Genomic DNA, 24761 nt, shown 5'->3' with positions numbered 1-24761 from the left:
CCCTCCCTTCATTCCGCCCTCTCCCCGTTCCTTCTCCCCCCCCCCCCAGCGAGCCACTTCTCCTCCCTCCCTCCGGATCCGTCCCTCACCAACGATCTTCGAATTTTTCACCTGCCCGGCCCGCTAGCGCGCTGACTCTCCACTGCCGGTTCACGCTTCAAAATGGCCGCCGAGACTTCTCGCGAGGCCGCCTCTGAAAGTCTCGGTGGCCATTTTTAAAGCGCGAACCAGCAGGGGAGAGAGCGCTAGCGCCTAGCGGGCAGGCAAAGGATTCGAAGATCAGGTCGGTGAGGGACGGATACGGAGGGAGGGAGGAGAGCCGGCTCACGGGGGGGCCAGGGGGGGAGGAGAAGGAACGGGGAGAGGGTGGGGTGAAGGGAGAGCTGCCTGTTGCCGGCCCTGCGTTTGGGGGGGCATTGCCCCCCCTCGCCCCCCCCCAGTCTACGCCCATGACTTTACAGATGATTACCTAACTTTTAGAAGTCTTCTAAAAACACATTTCTCCAGTCTGGCCTTTCTGAATACAAAGAACTCTTATCTGCATTTTACCCACACCCTTTTCTTTAAATCTCATTTCCCATCTAGTCCTGCCTAATTATGCTCTCACCTATCTACCCCTTAATTATTTATTTGTTTGTCCTTGAGATAGTCTAAATCCCTGGTTACTTACTGCACATGTATTCATTTGCTTCTTGACGTTATTGTAATTTGTGTTATATTCTGTAAATTGTTATGTTTTATTCACTTTATTGCTTGTAAGCCACATTGAACTTGAGTCTATTTGGGGCTAATATGGGGTATAAATGTCATGAATAAATAAATAGTCAGCCCTATATTTCTCCAGAGCACAGTGGAGTATGTAAACACGAATACAATATTGTTTAAAATTAGCAATATACAAACACAACACTGAACAAAATTTAACTCTTAAAACAGGAGGTAGAAGAATCTCAGCTGAAATCAAAGGGGAACATTTCTGTTTCTAACACATGTAAATATTGTTTTTAATGATAGCTCAGCCATGATATAATTCTGTTACGACAATGGTCTAAGTATGGCTGGAAGTGTGGTGGACCACCAATATCCCTAGGCTTTGCTATTTTTTTTGCATTGGCCTTTCAAGGTTCATATCTTTCATCTGAAACTACAATGCTAGTAATCTGGCTACATTACTTTCCTGCTTTTCCAATACAACCAGATTCAGGGTGGTGCTCAGTTGCTAAAATCTTTCAAATATCATCTTTGTTTTATTTTGAAATGAAACTGCTTGTTAATATTAAAGCATGTTTCCATGAGTCAGGTACATGGAATTCTCTTATTTTTGCCTGATGGTTTCCTTTTTTGGGCTTCTAGCTCAGGCAGAACTAGCCTCTGCTGGGCTGTGGCATAAGCCCTCATTTGCCACTACCTGGATGATATTAGTACAACTTCTCAATTCACTTGATTCAGCCATTGCAAGGAAAGTTCTTAGCCAAGGGCAGCAGTCTGTAGCTCCCTCTAGAAGGCAGTTAATACGACGCATACATTTGGCCACTTGATGTCACTGTTGTACAATGTCTGGGACACTCCCAGAGGCTTGTGAACACCTTTGAAGCACACTCCTAAAGGACACTGGAAGAAGTTTGGTCCAGGAATTAAACGCAGGACTTTTGCATGATGTGCACAACGCTGCCTCCGAGCCAGCCCCACATGAAACGTCCTTTTAGCTTCCAGAATATAATGTAACCAATCCCTACCTATGGGCTGAATGGATACTAGACTGTCTATGGAGTTGGAGCTATGGCAAGATGCATTAGAACAAAATGCTGGGAAAAAAAAACATTCTTCCATGTTAGCCACAGTTATAGAAGAAAGTGGGATGTTTGACCACGGAAAACCAAAGACTGGCGAGAGTGATTCTTAAAAACAGTTGCTTATTGATGAAAAAAAGACAACACAAACGCTGTATTTCGGCCGTTAGGCCTGCATCAGGAGTCTACCTTTACTTTTGATTAGTCCTTAGTTTGCACTATTATTATTATTGCTTGGTCTATATACAGAAAATATTTTTTAAATATATTTTTTAAATATTTATGTTTACTATTTTATCTGCAATCTTGATTTTATATTTGTACAGTCATCGTCTTTTATTAATTTATATGTGTGCTTTGTAGACTCCTGATGCAGGCCTGACGGCCGAAACACAGCGTTTGTGTTGAGTCTTTTTTCATCAATAAACAACTGTTTTTAAGGATCAAATCTCTCCAGTCTTTGGTTTTCCGTGGTCAAACATCCCACTTTCTTCTATACCTGTATTCTCTCGTGGGGCGAGTTCTCCACTTGTTGCGGATTATCTGGACATGTTAGCCACAGTGCCATGTGTTGTCTGGTTGGGCTAGCAGGTACATATGCGAGTCCAGGGAAGTAAGGGTATCACTGATAGTAATTCTCTCACCAGATACTTTCCAACCTGAAGGGAGGGGGAAATCAGAAGCAGTTATGCAAAGTGGTGCAGGCTTTGATTTTTCCCTAAATCAGGATAATTGTCTTTCCAGCTTGGCCACTCATGATACTACTATCATGTTCTATCATTATCATGTTACCCAAGATCCTTCTGTAACACTAATTGTCTATTTTCTAACATATTTCCACTATCCATGATGTATATTGTAAGCCACGTTGAGCCTGCAAAGAGGTGGGAAAATGTGGGATACAAATGCAACAAATAAATAAATAAATCCTAGTTTGTACTGTATCAGTTTTAGCCCATTAATTTTGTATTACCAAGAGAAAAACAGCATCTTCGCCCAACTCTGCTGGTTAATTGACAGCATCCTTCTCCCACGGGAAAGGGAATACAATCTTTTGAGTGGTTACAAGTTGAAAAACTTAGTGTGAACATTCTCTGTTAGTCATGTTATTAATCAGGCAGGAACAAAGCCCAAGGACTGAAATACAATGTGTGCCGGTTCCTATAAACTTGAGATAAAACAGCTGAAGAAAGAGGTGTGGGGCCTCTACTGCAGCCGAGGAAGCGATTGCACTGCCAAGTAAGAATGAGTCCCATCCATAACTACAAGCAAGTGAGGTTGGCATAAAATACATTTCTGTCATTTCAAATTAAATGAACGCTACCTTTCTGTCAAAACAAAGGCATTTTATTAGGTAGCGTGTTTCCATTTAAGTTATTTCAGCAGCGTGCTCCCCACCCAGCAGGGGGAAAACCGTTCCTGTGCCATAAGTCACATCAGCTTCATTCTGTTTCTCAAGGTTTTCTAAGACCAAACACAATGAGAACAGAATCCGACAGTGCAGCTGTAATATTTGTGATTTTGCAGCTGATGGCTTCCGTTGTGCACGCATGAAAAGTCAATTAATCAAATTACCATTATTCTGCACTACCTTGTATAGACCGCAAAGCTCAACAGCTAGAACTCTGGATGAAATCATTGGTGCTACTCCTGTCTTGATAGTCCCCGAGTCTCAGTGTTGCAAACTCTGGTGGCCTGACCGACCGTCAAGGTTTTAGGCTGCACTCCATATAATACCATGAATAGGAAACAGTTATTCTAAATGATTGGGGGGGGGGGGTGCTGAATTCAATAACAAATTACCCTTCCCTGGACACAAGTAGTTTACTAAATTTTGAGGGTACTCAAACTAGTGCATAGCTAAGATTTATCCGGTCTGGACCACATTACCTAGATGCTAAAGGATTCCTTCTGTAAATCTAGGCTTGGCATTATCCCAGCTCTCACTACTTAACTCCCACGCCACATCTGAATGACAAAAATCTAAGTGCAATTATCTATATGGAGCTAAATTTAAATACAATTGTGCATGTACTGGTTTAACAATTCTTCACAAGTCATTAGGGTATGTGCTTTCCTTAGAAACAACCTATCCTTCTGTAGTAGCTCAAGGTGAGTTACATTCGAGTAACTATTTTCCCTGTCCCCAGAAAAAAAAAAACAAAACCTTACAATCTAAGGGGCCCTTTTACCAAGCTCTGCTAAGAAATAGGCTTAGCGTGTCCTTAGTGCATGGGAAAGACCCTGCATAAGCCCATTTCTAGCACAGCCATAAATTCGCCTTTCTTAAATTGTATCTTTTTTTTGGCCACGTGCTAATTTAGCATTAATGCATGGCCATTAAAAAAAAAAAAAATCACACTTATCTATTTAGGAGGAGCTCAGGGCTTCCCCATGTAGGCACCCCGACATAACAGCCCTGACAAAAAAGCCCTGATAAAAGAGCCTGGTAACAAATTAGCCCTTGACAAAATGGCCCCTCCCACAAAATAACCCTAGACAAAATAGCCCCCTAGAAAAAAAATGCAGTGCTATATTCTAGGCAGCCTCATCGGGTCCTTTTGTCAGGGGGCTAATTTGTCAAGGGCTATATTGTGGGCTGCTGGACATTTTGACAGTGGCTGTTATGTCAGGGGCTATTATGTCGGGAGCTTTTTTCGTTTGGAGCTTTTTTGTCGGGGCTATTTGACCAGGTACCACAGAGGTGCTGTGGTGGTAATGTCAATACACTAGCTAATTAGCATATCCATGCTCATTATCTGACCCTAAATATGATTTAATTTAATGGCGCTGTATACATCTTCATTGATCAACCCGATTTTTCAAACTTATATATATATATAATCTTCAGCACTCATATTCCAAAAAGCATTGAACTTTTAGCTTTGAAAAATACAAATAGTAAAATACTTAACTTTGGCAGCAATTTTACAAACGGGTCAAACCTCTGCCGACATGGCCAGGTTTCGTAGTTCTTCATCAGGGTAGAGGTTCGCAACTCATAGTCTGCTCTTGCAAATGCAAAAAATGGGACGCTGTGCCCAAATGGGAACTGCTGCTGAATATTCTGAAGATCCCCGTTTCTTTAAAAAAAAAAAAAGTATATACTATGCACTATTGAAGATATGATGAATATCAGGCATATTTTCAAAGCACTTAGCCTTCCAAAGTTCCATAGGTTTCTATGGAACTTTGGAAGGCTAAGTGCTTTGAAAATATGCCTCTATGTGTGTTTGAACTGTGAAGTATATAGAATTGTGGATGGTTGGGACATTAAATTAAATCATATTTATAGTAAGTCCTCACACCAATACTACTAGGTCCATTCAAGTTGCATTATCTGACCCCCCCCCCCCCCCCAACACACACACACACTACGGAGCCATTTTTACTATGCTGCAGTAAAAGGGGCCATGCGGTGTGTGGATTTGCCGCATGCCGAGGCTTCTTTTACTGCAGCGGGGTTTAAAAAGGAAATGGCTGTGTGGTAAGTATATATTTGCCACCAGGCCATTTCCTGGGGGAGCCTTTATCATCACCTCCTATTTAGGTGGCAGTAGGGGCTTCTGTACTAACCTGGCAGCACATGGCACTGCCAGATTACCGCTGGGTAAGCCCCGGGTGGAAAATTTAAAAATATTTTCCGGCATGCTGGAATTGGCGTGCGGTAGGGGCGACACTACCACCGGCTCGGTACATGACAAAAGCGCCATTAGCTCTACAGCTGCTTTGTAAAAGGGCCCCTATGTTAATTCAAGCCATTCGCAGGGTGCGTGGAAGAGGAATGGGCTTGCGAAGATATAAGATCCTATAAGACAAGGGAAGTGGTAAATCGAGGGGGGGTTGTTTTGTGGTTTCCAATGGTTCACATTTCATACTTTTAGTGTGTGCTATTGTAAAATACCACGGACACTAACAGCAAAATGGAGAAAAGTCACAAAAAGTGAAATGAACCCCCTCCCCCCCAAAAAACTGAGCAAAAAAGCGATAGAGACAAGAAAATAAAAAAAGACCCATATATCCCTCTAGGAGTGATTCCACTGATTCCCCTTCCTCCCATAATTCTGTCCTCTTTCTATTCCATGGTCCATTATTTCTTCAAAGTGAACTGATGAGTAGGGTGGAGGGGTGGCACTTCCAAAAAAACAAGGGAGACGAGATGGTTCTTGTGAATTATATATTTTTTTGAGAACATACCAAGATGGTATATCTCTATATATAAAAGGCACCACCAACGTTCTAAATGAAGCCTCCAGCCGGAAGTGTGAAGGGGGAGAGATATCCGGTTTCCCCATGAGTGTCTGCCCCGCCCTCGCTCTCTCTGTAACACAAACAGTGAAGGAAAACATAGCAAAGCACGAAATCAAATCGCTCTCTCTGTAACAGTGAAGGACTCAGAGGGGGAAGGGGAGAGAGGGCAGAAGCCCTCACTATCTCTGTAACACAAACACAGCACAGCAGGAAACTTAACACTGAAGGACTCGACTCCGAGGGTGGAGGGGACAGAGAGCAGAGAGGACAGACAGCACAGGGGAAGGGAGAGAGGGCAGGGACACACACACTCCCACATGCACACAGAAGAAAACCTTGCTAGCCCCCGTTTCATTTGCATCAGCCACGGGGCTTTTTTACTAGTTTTCAATAAATATCAATCACAAGAACCATTGTCTTTCTTGTGTTTTTGGAAGTACTACCCTTTCACTCTACTCTTGGGTTCGCTTTGCTACAGTTGTGGTTCCTCTATTTTTAGTGGTTCTTCCTCTCACCATTATTTATACAATATGTTGGGAGCCAGAGGAAGACCACCACACTCGTCCCTTGCTGATGCATAATGATATTGAAGAGTACAGCCATTTTCCATGTCCACCTTGATCCCCTTTCATTTTAAAATCTTTTCTTGCTCCAGGGGTAGCACGCCTAGTTGAAAAAATAAAATCGCGCTTTCCAGTCCTAGCTCCAGTGATAGAGCTGAATTACGTAACTTTGAGATTGGGTGGTCTTTAAAAAGACCTGAAGGTATGCAACTCTCTCAGAAGCATTCCTTTCGACTACATCTCTCAGAGACTCCTTAGGCAGGCCTGTGGCCGAAACACGGATCTGTGTCGAGTCTGTAATAAAGGTTTTCTCATTTTATCCTCCTGTCCCAGTCATAGATAGGAGTAAACCATGTACAATAAGGAACCAAGTGCCCACTTATAGAATCCGGGGGGGTAAATGTTGCGGCCAGAAAAATACCACCCTCACTTTATGTAATTCATGCAGAAAATATTTTCATTAAAATGATCCCATGTGCTTCGCAGAAAATCTCTTGAGACAAATTTTATTCAGATTCTACTTTGAATTACACAATGGTTATAATTTACATAAGAGAAATAGAACAGGAGACAGTCTAATGCAGAAGTAGAACAGACAACCAAACAGCAAGAGATAATCCAAATATCAACTTTAATGGAAACAGGACCCAACCTCGCCAAATTTCAGGGGTCACATATGTACATTCACAGATTCAAAGCATGTACTGTGATACTTGTGTTTAAAAGACCAGAGTTTTTTCTGTTGGCTGCATTCTTTTGACATTGGACCTCACTTTTCTTTTAAATATAGGTATTGCAGTACATGCTTTGAATCTGTGAATGTATCGTGGAAACCAATGTGACCTCTGACGAAGGTTTTTCCCGAAACTTGGCCATTAAAGTTGACATTTGGCTAAACTCTTGCTGTGTTTGTCCTTCCTTAGATCGCAGCTGTTGCTTGCTCGTCTATAATTTACGTAAACCATCACACTGCACCCTTCAAAGGTGCAATGAAGAAATATTTTCAGCTAAATATGTGTGTATTGAACAAAAGGTAATGGGGCCACACAAGGAGAATAGAATTAAAGTAATGATGTGGATAAACTTACAGCTTCTGTAGATGCTATAACAATGTATTCTCAGTGCATTCCAACCTCAAAGATTAGTTGGAAAAGCCAAATCATTTTAATTCGGCGAATACAATATCCTTGTCTATAATTCAAGTTTTTCTCTAATCATGAAAATGAACAGTAATGATAAAGATGCAAATCTGTTCAGTAATGCATCTTAAAACATTTAAAGCCCATTAGAGCAGCACAAGTAAAAGAAAAAAAAAACACCCAAAAAACATCCATATCAGATTCTCTTTTCATAGAGCTGTGGTCTAGCAAAACCACTTTAGCTAATTGATTATGTCACTCGACAATAGAACACTATCCAGCTTATAATCGAAAGCCAAAAACGCCTATATTGCGACCTAAATCGGGAGATAGGCGTTTATCTCCCAAAAACGAATAACGCGGTATAATCGAAAGCCGAACTTGGACGTTTTCAACTGCACTCCATCGCGGAAGCGTACAAAGTTGACGGGGGCGTGTCGAAGGCGGAACTGGGGCGTGGTTATCGGCCGATCAGAGATGGGCGCCTTTCGCCGATAATGGAAAAAAAATATGCGTTTTTAGCGAGAATTTAGGGCACTTTTCCTGGACCCTGTTTTTCCACAAATAAGGCCCCAAAAAGTGCCCTAAATGACCAGATAACCACTGGAGGGAATCGGGGATGACCTCCCCTGACTCCCCCAGTGGTCACAAACCCCCTCCCACCACAAAATATGCCGTTTCACAACTGTTTATTTTCACTCTCAAATGTCATACCCACCTCCCTGGCAGCAGTATGCAGGTCCCTGGAGCAGTTGTTAGGGGGTGCAGTGGACTTCAGGCAGGTGGACCCAGGCCCATCCAATTGTGCTGCTTAATGCTTAGTCGTCCAACCCCCCCAAACCCACTGTACCCACATGTAGGTTCCCCCCTTCACCCCTTAGGGCTATAGTAATGGTGTAGACTTGTGGGCAGTGGGTTTTGAGGGGGATTTGGGGGGGCTCAACACACAAGGGAAGGGTGCTATGCACCTGGGTGCTCTTTTATCTTTTTTTTTTGTTTTTGTAAAAGTGCCCCCTAGGGTGCCCGGTTGGTGTCCTGGCATGTGAGGGGGACCAGTGCACTACGAATCCTGGCCCCTCCCACGAACAAATGCCTTGGATTTATTCGTTTTTGAGCCGGGCGCTTGCATTTTCCATTATCGTTGAAAAGCAAAAACGCCCAGCTCACAAACTGTTGAATAAAACATGGACGTCTATTTTTTTCGAAAATACGGTTCGGTCCGCCCCTTCACGGACCCGTTCTCGGAGATAAACGCCCATGGAGATAGACGTTTTCGTTCGATTATGCCCCTCTATATTACTTCTGAACCAATTAAAAAAAAAAAAAAAAAAAAGATATAAAATACATAGTACATAAAATTGATTAGAAGCTTGAATTTCTACAACAATACTCTCCATTCCTGTCCTTGAAATGTCTTGTAAGAGAAACTAAATAGATCAACAGAACTGGATTTACCAGTGTTTTCCACTTTTGGTCCTGGCCCTGGATGAGATGAAGCTACAGCACTACATGGAAATGTAATATTTTATCTAAGCTTTTCTTTAGGACAAAGGGAAACATACAAAACCAGATCAAGGTTTACAAAGAAGAGAAACATTACACAGATTTGTGTACAGCAATACTTCTATATAAGTACATAAGTATTGCCATACTGGGAAAGACCAAAGGTCCATCGAGCCCAGCATCCTGTTTCCAACAGTGGCCAATCCAGGTCACAAATACCCAGTAAGATCCCAAAAATGTACAAAACATTTTATACTGCTTATCCCAGAAATAGCGGATTTTCCCCAAGTCCATTTAATAACGGTCTATGGACTTTTTCTTTAGGAAGCCATCCAAACTTTTTTAAAACTCCGCTAAGCTAACCGCATTTACCACATTCTCTGGCAACGAATTCCAGAGTTTAATTACACGTTGAGTGAAGAAAATTTTCTCCGCTTTGTTTTAAATTTACTACATTGTAGCTTCATCGCATGCCCCCTAGTCCTAGTATTTTTGAAAAGCGTGAACAGACGCTTCACATCTACATCACATAGTTCCCTAACTGAAATGCTGTTGTAAAGAGGCTGTCAAATGTGAAACATTTTTCTCTCTTCAGTAAAATGAGGGCTAGCATTTCACAAGTTCCTTTCTGATGGTGCAGTGCCTAGATGGAATTTGGAGGCGGATGGGATGGCTAGGCCCTAAAACCTGCATAAATTGTCTGTTTGAAAACCATCCTCCCTCAGTGTGGCTAACATTGTGGCCTTTAGCTATATTTTAACTAGGAGGTGGGCAACGATGAAGAATCGAAATCAAAATTAATCGTGGTACTAAAAGTTTAATCGCACGATTAATCACACCTCTAGGCTTAGTTGGTATTAGTACATTCCCACTGCATGGAAATTTTTTAAACCTGCTGAATATAACGAAAAGTTGCACACACACACTTCCTTCCCACAGCACGTTGTTCCCCCTCCCCTCCCCTCCATGCAGGTACCTATTTTTCTCCTCTCCTGCAGCATCCTTCCCCTGTAAATACACCCAAGTATTTCCCCTTCTACTATTAAACCTGTTACCCCTGAGACACGGACACCCATTTCTCTCCTCTCCTGCTGCTGTCCCTCTTAGTACACAAGTCCAGCATCCCACCCCCCTCCTGCATTTATTTTAACATTTTATCTGACTCTTCATAGGGTCTCCGCAGTGATTCCCACATGTTACTTGCAACAGACACCAATGCCTTCCCTCTACTATGTTATGCCAAGGTGAAATACGATAGGCAGGGGAAGAGAAAGCAATGTCGGGGAACAGACAGGAGTTAAAAAGGCAGACCGCGATTAAACATTTTAATTGCAGCGTTTTAAAAAATTTCTCACATTAATAGTGCACTAAATGTCCGCCCCTAATTTTAACATTCCTGTGGGCACGTTTAAGTCTGTGGTATTTTCAAATCTGCACACCTCATCTTGCACAGAAAAACCGCCGCATAGATCCAAAGGTAGCTTATACCCTCGGAAAGCACGATGCTAAAGTCGGCGCATGTTCTCTCTTCGAAATCTGGTGCAGAGACCGCTGGTAAAAATGATCTACAAATTGTTTCAGTGTGGACAATTTGAAAGTGGTCTCCTTGGGAGGTCATTTTACACATGTAAAAAAAAAAGGGGGGGTCAAAAGCGATTTAACCAGCCAGAAATGGCTCCTGGCCGGTTAAAATGCTTGTCCGGGGGGCTATCTAGTTACTGCCGCTAGATATCATCACAGACTGCTAAAATGAAAGCCGTGTTGTGTGCAGTCCAAAGGTGAGTCAGCTCAACTGCCTAAAGGGTCCTTTTACTAAGCTGTGGCAAAAAGTGGACTGCAGTAGTGTGGGCGTGTGTATTTGGCGTGTGCCGGGCCAGTTTTTACTGCGTCTGGGGAAAATGGGTTTTTTTTTCAATGGGCTGGGAAAAGGGCCTGCAGTAAAATTGAAACCAGTATGTGCCTATTTATGGCCCAAGACCTTAACGCCACCTTATTGATCTAGTGGTAAGGGCTCATGCGCTACATATGCGCAGTACCGGCTGGCACGTGCCAACTGCTGATTAATGCCAGAAATGCCATGCACAGTAGGAAATAAAGAGCTCCTTTTACTAAGCAGCGGGAAGCCCAACCTGGGCTTACTGCTCACTATACAGGAAGTACCGCAGCAGCCCGGCGGAATTTCCCACCCCTAGCGCCGTAATTTCTGACGCTACAAAAATGTATTTATTTTTGTTGTGCCGAAGTGTACCCGGCAGTAATCAGGCAGTGCTGTGCGCTGCCCTGTTACCGCTGGGTTAATATGGGAGCCCTTACCGCCACCTCAACGGCTGGCGGTAAGGGCTCCCTCCGAAACGGCCACACGGCAAGTGCTTTGCTTGCCGCGTGGCCATTTCCTGCAGGAAGGCGAGACTTTCCTTTTACCAGCTGTGGTAAAAAGGAGGCCTCGGCGAATGTGTAAAACACGTGCCGACGCCAGCGTCCTTTTGCCGCAGCTTGATAAATGGGGCCCAAAATTTGTCCTGGCAGTTTGGGTGTGTGCCAAATCCGAAATTACCACCAGGGAGTGCAGTGGCCTTGGGCTAGTCTCTTTTTGGCAGGGCCGCCGAGAGGGGGGGACAAGGGGTACAAAATTCCCCGGGCCCGGGGCTCCGGGGGGGGGGGGGGGGGGGGGCCGGCACTGCCGCCGCAGTCCGACCCGCCCACCCTCCGTCGCTCCCTGGCATTGAATTTAAGCGCCTCACCTTCAAAAGCATAGCAAGCAGCGGCAGACCACTCCTTCCTTCCGTGTCCCACCCTCGCCTGACGTAACTTTCGCGAGGGCGGGACACAGAAAGAAGGAGTGGTCTGCCGCTGCTTGCTGCGCTTTCGAAGGTGAGGCGCTTAAGGTCAGTGCAGAGGGCCCGGGGGTGGAGAGAGGGCCCGGTGACCTCGGGTGGGGGGGGGGGCTTGTCCCGGGGCCTGGCCCAGTCTCTCGGCGGCCCTGCGTTTTGGCGCAGGCGGTGTGTGCTTAGAGCCTACCACGTCTTTGTAAAAGGGTCCCTAAGTTAAGTGGCCATATCGAACCGCATAAAAGTCAGTTCTATCTTTAAGCAGTGTCGCATAGGAAGTTAAGCGCTGAATATCGCACTTGACAGCATAAAGGGATAGCTGGCCACATACACCCAAGTATTCAATGCCAGTGGCCTGTATCCGAGGGCAACACCAGCAACTGAAAACATGCTCAATGTCACCTGGCTGAATATCTACCCCAAGTGTTTACATGTATAAACAGCCTAAACATGTAAACAGTGATTTTAGAAAGTTGCTATTTAAAAGCTAGCATGCACAATTTGGAAGGTAGTGTGTTATGGGCAGGCACAAAAGCATATTTGTATGATTTTACAATGGTAATACAAGTGTTCTTAAAAAAAGATGAATATGTTCGTTGACATAAACAAAGTCCTTAACCTTTGGCTGGATAGGAAAATATCTCCAAGGACTTCCTGTAATGACATCATGTAGAATCAGTGATTAACACAGAATTAAATAGTTTTATACTTACAGGGTCAGCATCCAGTCACTTGCAGACAAATGTCAAAGAATGAAGTTTCCAAGATTTTCAACATGACAAACCTGCAAAATATTAAAATTATGCATTAAAAAGCGATAATTAATCTTTAGGCTTTTCTACAGAGAACAATTTATAGAACCAGATATTTTCAAATTAGGGAAGAGGGACAATTTTCGATAGGACATCTAAATCCGATTTTGGATGTGTTCCTGAAAATGTCCCAAAAATCAAGTGGTGAACATAGTGATTTTCGAACCAGAGAAACATCTCCACTGAAGCTTCATGGCCCCACTAGTTTAAAATGCAGTAGCATCTCGTGGTTAGTGGTTGACTCGGTTCCCTTACACTGATATTGCAGGGATAGGATCGCTACTTCCTAATCTGAAATCCCTGACGCTAAGACATGCTATCCTCTTCACACTTCAGCTGGTTCACAGATCCTATTTCACGGCTCATTCAGAAGGAAGATTAGAAGGACTTTTTCCATTTCAAGTATTAAATGATTGAATTCACAAAGGAATTCAGTTAACATAAGTATCCCAAAATAGCATGTTTCCCATATAAATCTAGCATTGACATTGTAATTAAAGCATCTCAGACCTGCATGAAGTCATAAATTGTTTTCAAATCTAGGAAGTAATGTTCTTAGTCAGCCCAGAGTGAATGCTTATTTCTAGTCCAGAAGGGGGGAAATACCCCATAGTTTATTAAAATGTATTTCACAATAATAATGTTGAGGACAATATTCAAATATTCTAATTATTATTATTTATTTAGATTTTGCTCACACCTTTTTCAGTAGTAGCTCAAGGTGAGTTACATTCAGGTTCTCTGGATATTTCTCTGTACCAGGAGGACTCACAATCTAAGTTTGTACCTGAGGCAATGGAGGGTTAAGTGATGCCCAAGATCACAAGGAGCAGCAGTGGGATTTGAACTGGCCACCTCTGGATTGCAAGACCGGTGCTCTAACCACTCCTCCACTATAGCAGCATTCCATGTAGAATCTCAAATAGTAGCAACAGAATCTCAAATAATTTATTTGGATTTTGCTCACACCTTTTTCAGCAGATCAAGGCGAGTTATATTCAGGTACACTGGATAGTTCTCTGTCCCAGGAAGGCTCACAATCTAAGTTTGTACCTGAGGCAATGGAGGGTTAAGTGACTTGCCCAAGATCACAAGGAGTAGCAGTGGGATTTGAACCGGCCACCTCTGGATTACAAGACCAGTGTTCTAACCACTAGGCCACTCCTCCACTCCAATGCCCATAAAGATGCGTTTACCTACATAAAATGCAGGTAACAGAATGCATATTAGTTTTCAACGCCTGCATTTTTATCCACATAAAAAGTGAGCGGAGTTTCATCAGGGAAGAGAAAAGCACACGAAGGTCTGCATATTCAAATTATCTGAAACACAAATGAAGAATTGTGAACCAGCATTTTCTTTGGCGTCTACCACTAAGATTTCCTAGAGACCCATGATGCAGGCATACGCTTATGCCGAAACACAACTGTGTTGGGTCATAAAATTGACGCTGGCAATAAAGAACACTTGGTTCCTGTTCTTACTGTGGACTCCACTTCTTGTTTCCTTACATTGCATCTATTCCCATGCGGGTTGAATGTACATGGCTTCAAACATACCCACGTGATTTACACCAACAGAATTTTCAAAGGGAAACTCCACAGAGAATCTCTGCACTTTTTGAAAGAGTAAAAATTGGATGTAGGTTTACCCATTCTACACCACTCAGACCCTGATGCACAAAGCTTACCATACTCGGCAGGGGCGTCGCTGCTATGGGGCCACGGGGGCCAGGGCCCCCGTAGATTTGGCCCTGGACCTCCCTACCATCGATCCCCCCGCCCGCTCGCCTGCCCGCTGTCACCTACCTGGGCTGGCGGGGACCCCATCCCCCGCCAGCCGAAGTCTTCTTCCTTCCTTCCTTTCAGGTTTCTGAGTCTGACATCCTGCGTGTACAAAATTTTGAAGGTTGGGAGCCAGGTTGCAGGTTTCTAGTTATGTTGAGATGAGAGGATCAGGCAGTGTGTTTTTTCAGTTGGAATGAGTTTGCCCAGGAGTCCGTGATGCTCAGGCCAGCATTGATTTCATTGGTTATTTCAGTAAGTGGCTTGTCTGAATGGAATGTAGATTGTAACATCATCTGCACAGATGAATGGGTTAAGGCCTCGATTGGACAAGGATTTTGCCAGTGGGATCATCATTATGTTGAAGAGTATTGGTGATAATGGTGAGCAGGCTGCTTTCCAAGGTGGTGATATGTTTGAATTTGATTGTACTTGGTATGTTCTGGTGGTTAGAAAGCCCTTGATCCATTTAAGTACGTTTCCAACAATCCCGAAGTGGCCAAGGAGTCTTAATAATATATTATTGTTTACCATGTCGAATGCGCTCAACATGTCGAATTGAAGGAGAAGTATGTTAGATCAGAGAGGCGAGGCGGCCACAGTAAAGGGAAGAGGCGGGTGCTGGTGGCAGGGCAGAGTATGGGAATCGCTGCTGGGTAACTCCGCCACTGTCAGGTAACGCTGGGAGATACCGCTCCTCAGGTGGCCCAAAGGTCGGGCCGTCCCTGCCTCTATCAAACCTCCCTTCAGGCATCTTTTTTCCAAGCTAAAAAGTCCTAATCTCTTAAGCCTTTCCTCATGTGAGAGGAGTTCCATCCCTTTAATCATTTTGGTCAACCTTCTTTGTACCTTTTCTAATTCTGCTATATTTTTAAGGTACGGTGACCAGGATTGCACACAATACTCAAGGTGTGGTTGCTCCATGGAGTGATAAAGAGGCATTATAATATTTTGTGTTTTATTTTCTATCCCTTTCCTAATACTTAGCATTCTGTTTGCTTTTTTGGCCGCTGCCACACACTGGGCAGAAGATGTCGGCGTATTGTCCACAATGACGCCTAGATCTTTTTCTTAGGTGCAGACTCCTAGGGTGGAACCTATAAAATAATTATGACACCTTGTAAAATTTGAACAATTAGGAGTGGAGGAGTGGCTTAGCGGTAGAACCCCAGCCTTGACATCCAGAGGTGCCTGGTTCAAACCCCACTAATTGTGAGCCCTCCAGGGACAGGGAAATACCATGTACATGAATGTAACTCACCTTGAGCTACTACTGAAAAAGGTGTGAGCAAAATTCAAATAAAATAATAATAGACAGCTTTGAACTTAATTCTTTCAACAATGAGTTTGGTCAGGTATGGTGAGGCACTAGTATATCTATTCTGTTTGAATATTATTCTAGCTGCTGTATTCTGTATGATCTGCAGTTTTTGTTTTTTTTTTCTGGTATATTGAATCATAATTTCACAGAACAATGAGTTACAGTAGTCTAGATGTTCAAATGTAAGCTAAAAGCCCACCTTTTTGATGCTGCTTTTAACTCCTAACCCTCATTCACTTGTTCAGAACCCTTATTTTATCATCCTCATATTTCCTTATCTCTTGTTTGTCCTGTTTGTCTGTCCTAATTAGATTGTAAGCTCTGTCGAGCAGGGACTGTCTCGTCATGTTCAAGTGTACAGCGCTGCATACGTCTAGTAGCGCTATAGAGATGATAAGTAGTAGTAGTAGTAGTCTTTGGGATTCTGGAATCTTGCTACTCTTTAGGATTCTGGAATCTTGCTACTCTTTGGGATTCCGGAATCTTGCTACTCTTTGTCCTTATCCCTCATTTGTCCTGTTTGTCTGTCTTGATTAGATTGTAAGCTCTGTCGAGCAGGGACTGTCTCGTCATGTTCAAGTGTACAGCGCTGCGTACGTCTAGTAGCGCTATAGAAATGATAAGTAGTAGTAGTATTTGGATTATTCTTCCCAATGTGCATCACTCTGTATTTGTCCACATTAAATCTCATCTGCCATTTGGATGCCCAGTCTTCCAACTTCCTAAGGTCTTCCTTCAAGTTTTCACAATCCACATGCGTTTTAACAACTTTGAATAGTTTTGTGTCAACTTGCAAATTGAATCATCTCACTCATCATTCCCATTTTCAAATCATTAATATGTTAAATAGCACTGGTCCCAGTACAGATCTCTGGGGTGTTCCACCTTCCTCCACTGAGATAATTGGCCAGTTAACCCTACCCTCTGTTTTCTATCCCTCAAACAATTCCTAATCCACCATATAACATTACCTCCTATCCCATGGTTTTTAGTTTTCTCAGGGGTCTCTCATGAGGAACTTACTACTACTATTACTACTATTTAGCATTTCTGTAGCGCTAAAAGGCATACGCAGCGCTGCACAAACATAGAAGAAAGACAGTCCCTGCTCAAAGAGCTTACAATCTAATAGACAAAAAATAAAGTAAGCAAATCAAATCAATTATTGTGTACAGGAAGGAGGAGGGTAGGTGGAGGCAAGTGGTTACAAGTGGTTACGAGTCAAAAGCAATGTTAAAGAGGTGGGCTTTCAGTCTAGATTTAAAGGTGGCCAAGGATGGGGAAAGACGTAGGGGCTCAGGAAGTTTATTCCAGGCGTAGGGTGCAGCGAGACAGAAAGCGCGAAGTCTGGAGTTGGCAGTAGTGGAGAAGGGAACAGATAAGAAGGATTTATCCATGGAGCGGAGTGCACGGGAAGGGGTGTAGGGAAGGACGAGTGTGGAGAGATACTGGGGAGCAGCAGAGTGAGTACATTTATAGGTTAGTAGAAGAAGTTTGAACAGGATGCAAAAACGGATAGGGAGTCAGTGAAGCGACTTGAGGAGAGGGGTAGTATGAGTAAAGCGACCCTGGCGGAAGATGAGACGGGCAGCAGAGTTTTGAACCGATGAAGCTTTCTGAAAATCTAGATACACTACAGCAACAGGCTCACCTTTATCCATGTTTTATCCATGCATTCAAAGAAATGAAGCAAATTGGTGCGGCAAGACTTTCCTTGGCTGAATCCCTGTTGACTCTGACCCATTAAACCACATTTGTCTATGTGTTCAGTGATTTTATTCTTTATAATAGTTTCCACTATTTTGACAAGCACTGACGTTGAATTTACTGTTTCCCAATCACCCCTGGGACCCTTTTTAAAAATCGGCATTCCATTGGCCACCCTCCAATCTTCAGGTACTACGGACAATTTTAACGACAGGTTACAGATCTGCAATTTGGGGGGGTTTCAGTACCCTAGGGTGTATACCACCTGGTTGAGGCAATTTACTAGTCTTTAATTTGTCTATTTGGCTCGGTACACCTTCCAGGTTCACCGAGATTTCTTTCAGTTCCTCTGCACTGTCACCCTTGAAAACCATCTCCGGTACAGAGGTAGATCTCTTACATCTTCTTCTGATATACCTGGAAGCGTTATTACGATGAGATTTTGCCTCTGAGGCAAGATAGATGTCATCTTTCATAATCTATTTTGCCCTTTATCAATGCTTTGCATCTAACTTGCCAGCTTCTCAGTTTTTCCCCCAGTATTTTATCACCCACTGAAAATACCTGGTTGTAAATTTTAGTTAACTGTTAGCGCAGAAATGAGATACAGAAATGAGATACTGGCTGCCAGTGGCATGCTAATTTATGTGTTATGTGCATGCAGAATTAGGGAGGAAGGACTGGGTGGGTTATGGATAGAGAATGGGTACGGATTGCTCATTGCACTTAGCATACAGTACTTAGTGCAGGTGCACTTAAGTACAACAATCTAATCGAAATAATCATGATACGCAATAAAGAAAACTTTACCATATGATAACTGTAGGAAACCTCCGCAGTAAATTTTAAGGTGCTGGGCAGGACATTTTTGAAATTGCATTGTAATTACTCTCTCTGCAGTCCATAGCAAGATGATTATTCATTTTCAAACTTGCAAGGTATTTCCCCTACAGGCACAAAATGGGAGAAAGCCTTTGGAAAACAGGTACTGTCCTCCCTGTGCTGCAGGTTACCAAGCATTATACAGTTTAATTTTTTTGTTTTTTTGTTACATTTGTACCCCGCGCTTTCCCACTTGCAGATCACCAATGTGGCCGCGAAGGCTTCTGCTTCTGTGAGTCTGATGTCCTGCACAGCCTTCTACATGGAATGTTGCTAGTGGAATAGCAACATTCCATGTAGAATCTCCAATAGTATCTATTTTATTTTTGTTACATTTGTACCCTGCGCTTTCCCACTCATGGCAGGCTCAATGCAGCTTACATGGGGCAATGGAGGGTTAAGTGACTTGCCCAGAGTCACAAGGAGCTGCCTGTGCCTGAAGTGGGAATCGAACTCAGTTCCCCAGGACCAAAGTCCACCACCCTAACCACTAGGCCACTCCTCCACTCTATTTGGGGAAAGAGGCAAGCTCTATTGTTTTTTCTAGAAGAAAATATGAAAAACACTATCTATCTTTCTCTGACTGAGAAACATTCTTTCTATGACATTGCAGGAGAAACGTTGAGAGGATTAATAGGAAGCATCTAATGAAAACTGTATACCTTGTGCAAACACCCCAATGGAATGGAATGTCTAATCCTCAATCTACACAATACATCTGGAAGGCAATACTCACAGCTTGTTCTGGTACTTCATTTTCTGAAGCACTGATCTAACCAAAACAGGAAATTTGTTACTAGGACGGGTTGGCAAAGACGCGTCTTGGGTGGACCTATTTTCGCATTTATATATGGTTTCAGGAAGCAGACAAGAGTGATTACTGGAGTTGGCAGCTTTTGAGAGTGCCTCCTGCCCATACTGAAGCACCGCTTCTGGACAACAAGAAAAACAACATCCTGGTCTCTCTTACCATGCAAAGGATTTTGTGGCTGGTTCCTTGCGACATAAATGCAGGTTAATTAGGCGAGTTTTCTGTCATGTGACTCGGAGACCCTTTTACTAAGATGCGTTAACCAGTTACCCCTGGATTCTATATAAGGCATGGTGAGTAGTGTGCATTAAATTGTGCACATGCCCAATTTACCTGTGCTACTCAATTGAGTAACGAGCCAGTGATAATTGGCCAATAACCAATTATCACTAATTAGCAATAATTGGAATTTATGCGCATTCTATGAAGATGTGCACGTAAATTCTAACCTGTGTAGCTATTAAAAGGGGCATGGCCATGGCAGGATTGTAGGCATGTTGGGGGCGGTACTCGAATTTACACACATTGCTAGATAATTTGGGGGGGAGGGGGGGAAACTCATCTAAAGTTAGGTGCAGGTATTTACACCAGGTTTTCAAGTGGAGTAAATGGCCGCACCCAAATGTACATCAAATATGTTCTGTGCTGGTTATTCTTAGTAGTTAGACCTGACCTCGGTGGTGAGTTATTGCATATAAGCCAATTTGTCACTTGTCAAATTTTTCATCGGTCGCTATTTCTCAATATAATATCAATTCTTTTAACACTTTAAGCGTGACACTTATCTTAAATATTCTTCATGTGTCGGACCATTGACCAACATGTGCCATGTTTTGCTTTAAAAGCTGCTTCACAGGCAGGCCCTTAATTCAGCATGGGCAATATATCCACTTTCTAACATTCACTGTTACTCACATTTCTCAAATGTGAATAAAGGGTAGGCACGTTCCCCGGACCTATAGGCTATTCTAAACATTTTAGGGGTTCCTTGGTGGTAAGCCCAATGTGAGCTTACTGCACGCTATACAGGAAATACTGCTGGGCTACTGCAGCAGCCCGGCGGTACTTCCCACCTGTAGTGAGCCGTCATTTCCGGAGCTACAAAAATTTATTTTTTTTTTTTTGTAGCGCTGGAGTATACCGGTTACCGCGGGAGCTCTTACTGCCACCTCAATGGGTGGTAGTAAGGGCTCCCTCCTGAAATGACTGCATGGCAAGTGCTTTACTTGCCACCCGGCCATTTCCTGTAGGAAAGCGAGACTTCCCTTTTACCAGCTGTGGTAGAAGGGGGCCCCTGCATGCGTGTAAAAAAAACACACGCCAGCACCGGCCCCCTTTTGCCGCAGCTTGGTAAAGGGGGCCCTAGGTGCATTACATAGAATAGTACTAGGTGCTTTAATCTGATGCATCTAGATTTTACATGCCATTTACACAATATGGCCCTTTTTTCCCCCACAGGATTCTCTATATCATGCCTAGAGTTCCATGCCGAAATCCAAGCGTATTCTATAAACACATGTAAGTTAAATTGGCTTAACAAGCCAATCAGAGTTTTCAGCACTTAACAAGCAACAATGAGCACTAATTGGCAATGATTAGAATTTACGTGCATAACTCGTTAAGCATATACTGTAACGCAGAGCGCTTAAATTCTAATGCGTGGAGCGAAAAAGTGGCGGGATTATGGGCTGGGAAATGGGCATTCCAGAATTTACACACAGTTATAGTTGCGTACCAAGGGTGGGGCAGTAGGGGTGGTCGGCCCCGGGTGTCAGCAGGTGGGGGGGGGGGGGTGCTCCGCTGGCGCCGCAGTCCTCACTTGCCTACTAGCTCCGTCCACAGACGACTCTCTTCTCCTGCCACCCGGCACCCCAGCCTTTAGAAAAAAATCTGTGAAACGGCGGCGCAACGCCTCGCGTCTGCTCTGCAATTCGCGTCAGCCCTCACCCTTCCCTCACTGTGTACCGCCCTCGCGGAAATCGGACATTACATCAGAGGGTGGGACACAGTGAGGGAAGGGCCGACGCAACTTGCTTCTTTTACACGCAGAGCAGACGCGAGGCGCTGCACCAACGCTTCACATATGGAAAAATGGCTGGAGCAAGTAGTGAGATGCGAACCTCTTCCCTGAAGGACTTCGAAACCTCGTCATATCGGTAGAGGTTTGATTTAGGTGAAAAATCGCTGCTTAAAGCTAAGTGTTACTATATATATATGCATCTCGAATATAAAGGTTGAAGTTAGTTGGAAGTTATTGAAAGATGTTTATGAAGGATTGCACTATCTGGGTTAAAAAAAAAAAAGGTTTGGACAAGTTTCTGGAAGAAAAGTCCATAGTCTTATTGAGATGGACATGGGGGAAGCCATTGCTTGCCCTGGGATTGGTAGCATGGAATGTTGGTACTAATTGGGTTTCCGCCAGGTACTTGTGACCTGGATTGGCCACTATTGGAAGCAGGATACTGGACTAGATGGACCATTGGTCTGATCCAATAAAGCTATTCTTATGTTGTATAGTAAAAGGGCCACTTGGTAAGTTAAAAAGTACTGTAGCCAACAAGCTGAAACATTATTTGGATTGCTCTTGGAACAGAATTTCTCGATCTGGGTAGGTTTAGGTGCTAAATTAAATTTCAACTTTTAATCTGGGCAGACATGCATCCTCTATAGAAGGGGTTCACTTACCATAGTTTTCTGCACCAACAATATGTACACAAAGAAAAGCTTAAATCTGGACACTCCAGTGAGTGGAGGAGTGGCCTAGTGGTTAGGGTGGTGGACTTTGGTCCTGGGGAACTGAGGAACTGAGTTCGATTCCCACTTCAGGCACAGGCAGCTCCTTGTGACTCTGGGCAAGTCACTTAACCCTCCATTGCCCCATGTAAGCCGCATTGAGCCTGCCATGAGTGGGAAAGCGCAGGGTACAAATGTAACAAAAATAAAATAGATACTAGTGGAGATTCTACATGGAATGTTGGAATGTTGCTATTCCACTAGCAACATTCCATGTAGAAGGCTGCGCAGGCTTCTGCTTCTGTGAGTCTGACGTCCTGCACGTGCAGGACATCAGACTCACAGAAGCAGAAGCCTGCGCGGCCACATTGGTGATCTGCAAGGGCCGACTTCTACATGGAATGTTGCTAGTGGAATAGCAACATTCCATGTAGAATCTCAAATAGTAGCAACAGTGGAGGAGTGGCCTAGTGGTTAAGGTGGTGGACTTTGGTCCTGGGGAACTGAGTTTGATTCCCATTTCAGGCACAGGCAGCTCCTTGTGACTCTGGGCAAGTCACTTAACCCTCCATTGCCCCACGTAAGCCGCATTGAGCCTGCCATGAATGGGAAAGCGCGGGGTACAAATGGAAAAAAAATAATAAAAATAAACACAGAACACACAGTACAAGGAACAGAGGTTTTTTTGAGGGTGTACTTGGGGGTACTGAGTACCGGCACCTCTTCCATTGTTTGCTACAATTAACCCATGGACTCCAAGTTTTAATGAAGGAGCTCAGCTTCTACACACCAGTTCTGCCTTGTCATAGATTCTGTGACTGGTTGGAGGGGGCCTGGTTATTGTGGGGTGGGTCCTTCAGTGGATTACCCCACCCCTGAAGGGTGGCCTGGCATTTGAGTACGGGCACCTTTTTTGCTAGAAAAAAAATGCAGTGACAAGGAATAAAATAAACCAACAGAATATTTATCACTAGGGGGCTTTCACCAGTACAGACTGACCTCTGAAGTGAATGACTAGCTCATAAAGATAAGAGACTGCTGCAGGGTTAAACCAGGAGAGGTCCCGTCAGTGTCAGCTGTGTAGTGGAGCATGACTATTCAGGACTTGGTCCTGAAAAAGGGCTCTGCACAGAGGTTTGTTCCACCTGATCACAGCAAAACAGTGGAAGATTCAATAAATATAAGAACATGGAGCTATAAAAGGCATTTGATCACGTTAAAAAAAAAAATTAAGAGTGCAAAGCAGAATATGTTAAAGTAAAACTGGTGCTGTATTGTCCTTTCCAATCTTTCGCTAACTAATGAAAAACACAGATTGAACGGCGCACAATTAAAGCAACTTATTATTTTCAGACCGACAGCGTCTCCGATACATACACAGACTCTATTTTCCAGAAAGATAAAGATTATGCAGAATGTCTCGCCACATTAACTCTGGAAACCTGCCACAATGGAGAACTGGACCCTGCATGGAAGGTTCAAGCAAGGAACAGTGAAATGGGTACATTATGCTTCTAAAACATCATTGAGCTGTATGGACTGGCAGTTGCAGCCCTAGACACCTAGCTGGGCAGATTCAACGGGCCTTCTTGCTCTCTGGATACTAACACTGCAACGCCAAAAGTCTCAGATCTTGTTATTAACATACATGATAAAAGAAAATGCTACCAAAGATGGCTAGAATAAGACCTTTTACAAAACAATCAACTTACGCTTTTTTAAGGAAAAAAAATCAAAATGAAAACGATAGATTTTTAATTGGATGGTCTTACAGAAAAGTAGATAACCCTCAATTTTGCTGATTTGTGGCCTTTTGGATTTGATGCATCATGACATCAATGATTTACCTATGGACAAGTGGACTAAGCCAAAAGCTAACGAATTTTGCAGATCTTTGCATGTGATTTTAAATGTGCCATCTTCACTGGACAACTGGGCCAACCACTGCAAGTGTGAAAAAATAAGGGGTCCTTTTACAAAGGCGTGCTTAAAAATGGCTTGTGGTAGTGTAGGCGTGGGTTTTGGGTGCATGCTGATCCATTTTTTTTATAGTGTGCCTGTAATAAAAAGGCCCTTTTTTTGCCCAAAATGGATGTGCAACAAAAAAAAATTGCCACATGTCCATTTTGGGTCTGAGACTTTACCACCAGCCATTGACCTAGTGATGTGGAGGGGGCATAATCGAATGGTGCCAGCCATCTTCAGGGCCAGCTCCGCAAGGGGGCGGAGCCAACCGTATTTTCAAAATGCAGTTGGGACCGGCTAAATCGATCGCCGGGTTGAGAAGAGATGGCCGGCTCCGATTTTCAGCCATAATGGAAACCGGGCCCGGCCATCTCAAACCCAGCAAAATCCAACTCAGTTGGTCGTGGGAGGAGCCAGCATTTGTAGTGCACTGGCCCCCCCTGACATGCCAGGACACCAACTGGGCACCCTAGGGGGCACTTCTAAAAATTTAAAAAAAAAATTGGTCCCAGGTGCATAGCTCCCTTACCTTGGGTACTGAGCCCCCCACATGCACTCCCCACAACTCTACACCATTACTAAGGGGTGAAGGGGGGCACCTACATGTGGGTACAGTGGGTTTTGGGTTTTTTTGGAGGGCTCAACATTAACCACTACAAGTGGACTAGGTAG

At 43.6% G+C, this 24761-nt stretch overlaps 1 protein-coding gene across 2 annotated transcripts in view; it reads right to left on the bottom strand.

The window, feature by feature from the left end:
• The window catches only part of SULF2 (sulfatase 2), a 317708-nt gene that overhangs the window by 156081 nt on the left and 136866 nt on the right, over nucleotides 1-24761 (bottom strand). For both annotated transcript variants that reach the window (XM_030211408.1, XM_030211410.1), the window contains exon 2: nucleotides 12788-12858. The gene's annotated coding sequence lies outside the window, so the exon portion shown is untranslated. The remainder of the gene's footprint in view (nucleotides 1-12787; nucleotides 12859-24761) is intronic.

This window comes from Microcaecilia unicolor, chromosome 8 (assembly GCF_901765095.1).
Source record: "Microcaecilia unicolor chromosome 8, aMicUni1.1, whole genome shotgun sequence".
NCBI lineage: Eukaryota > Metazoa > Chordata > Amphibia > Gymnophiona > Siphonopidae > Microcaecilia > Microcaecilia unicolor.
Note: the sequence above shows the minus strand (reverse complement) of the source record. Positions and strands in the feature narration are given on the sequence as shown.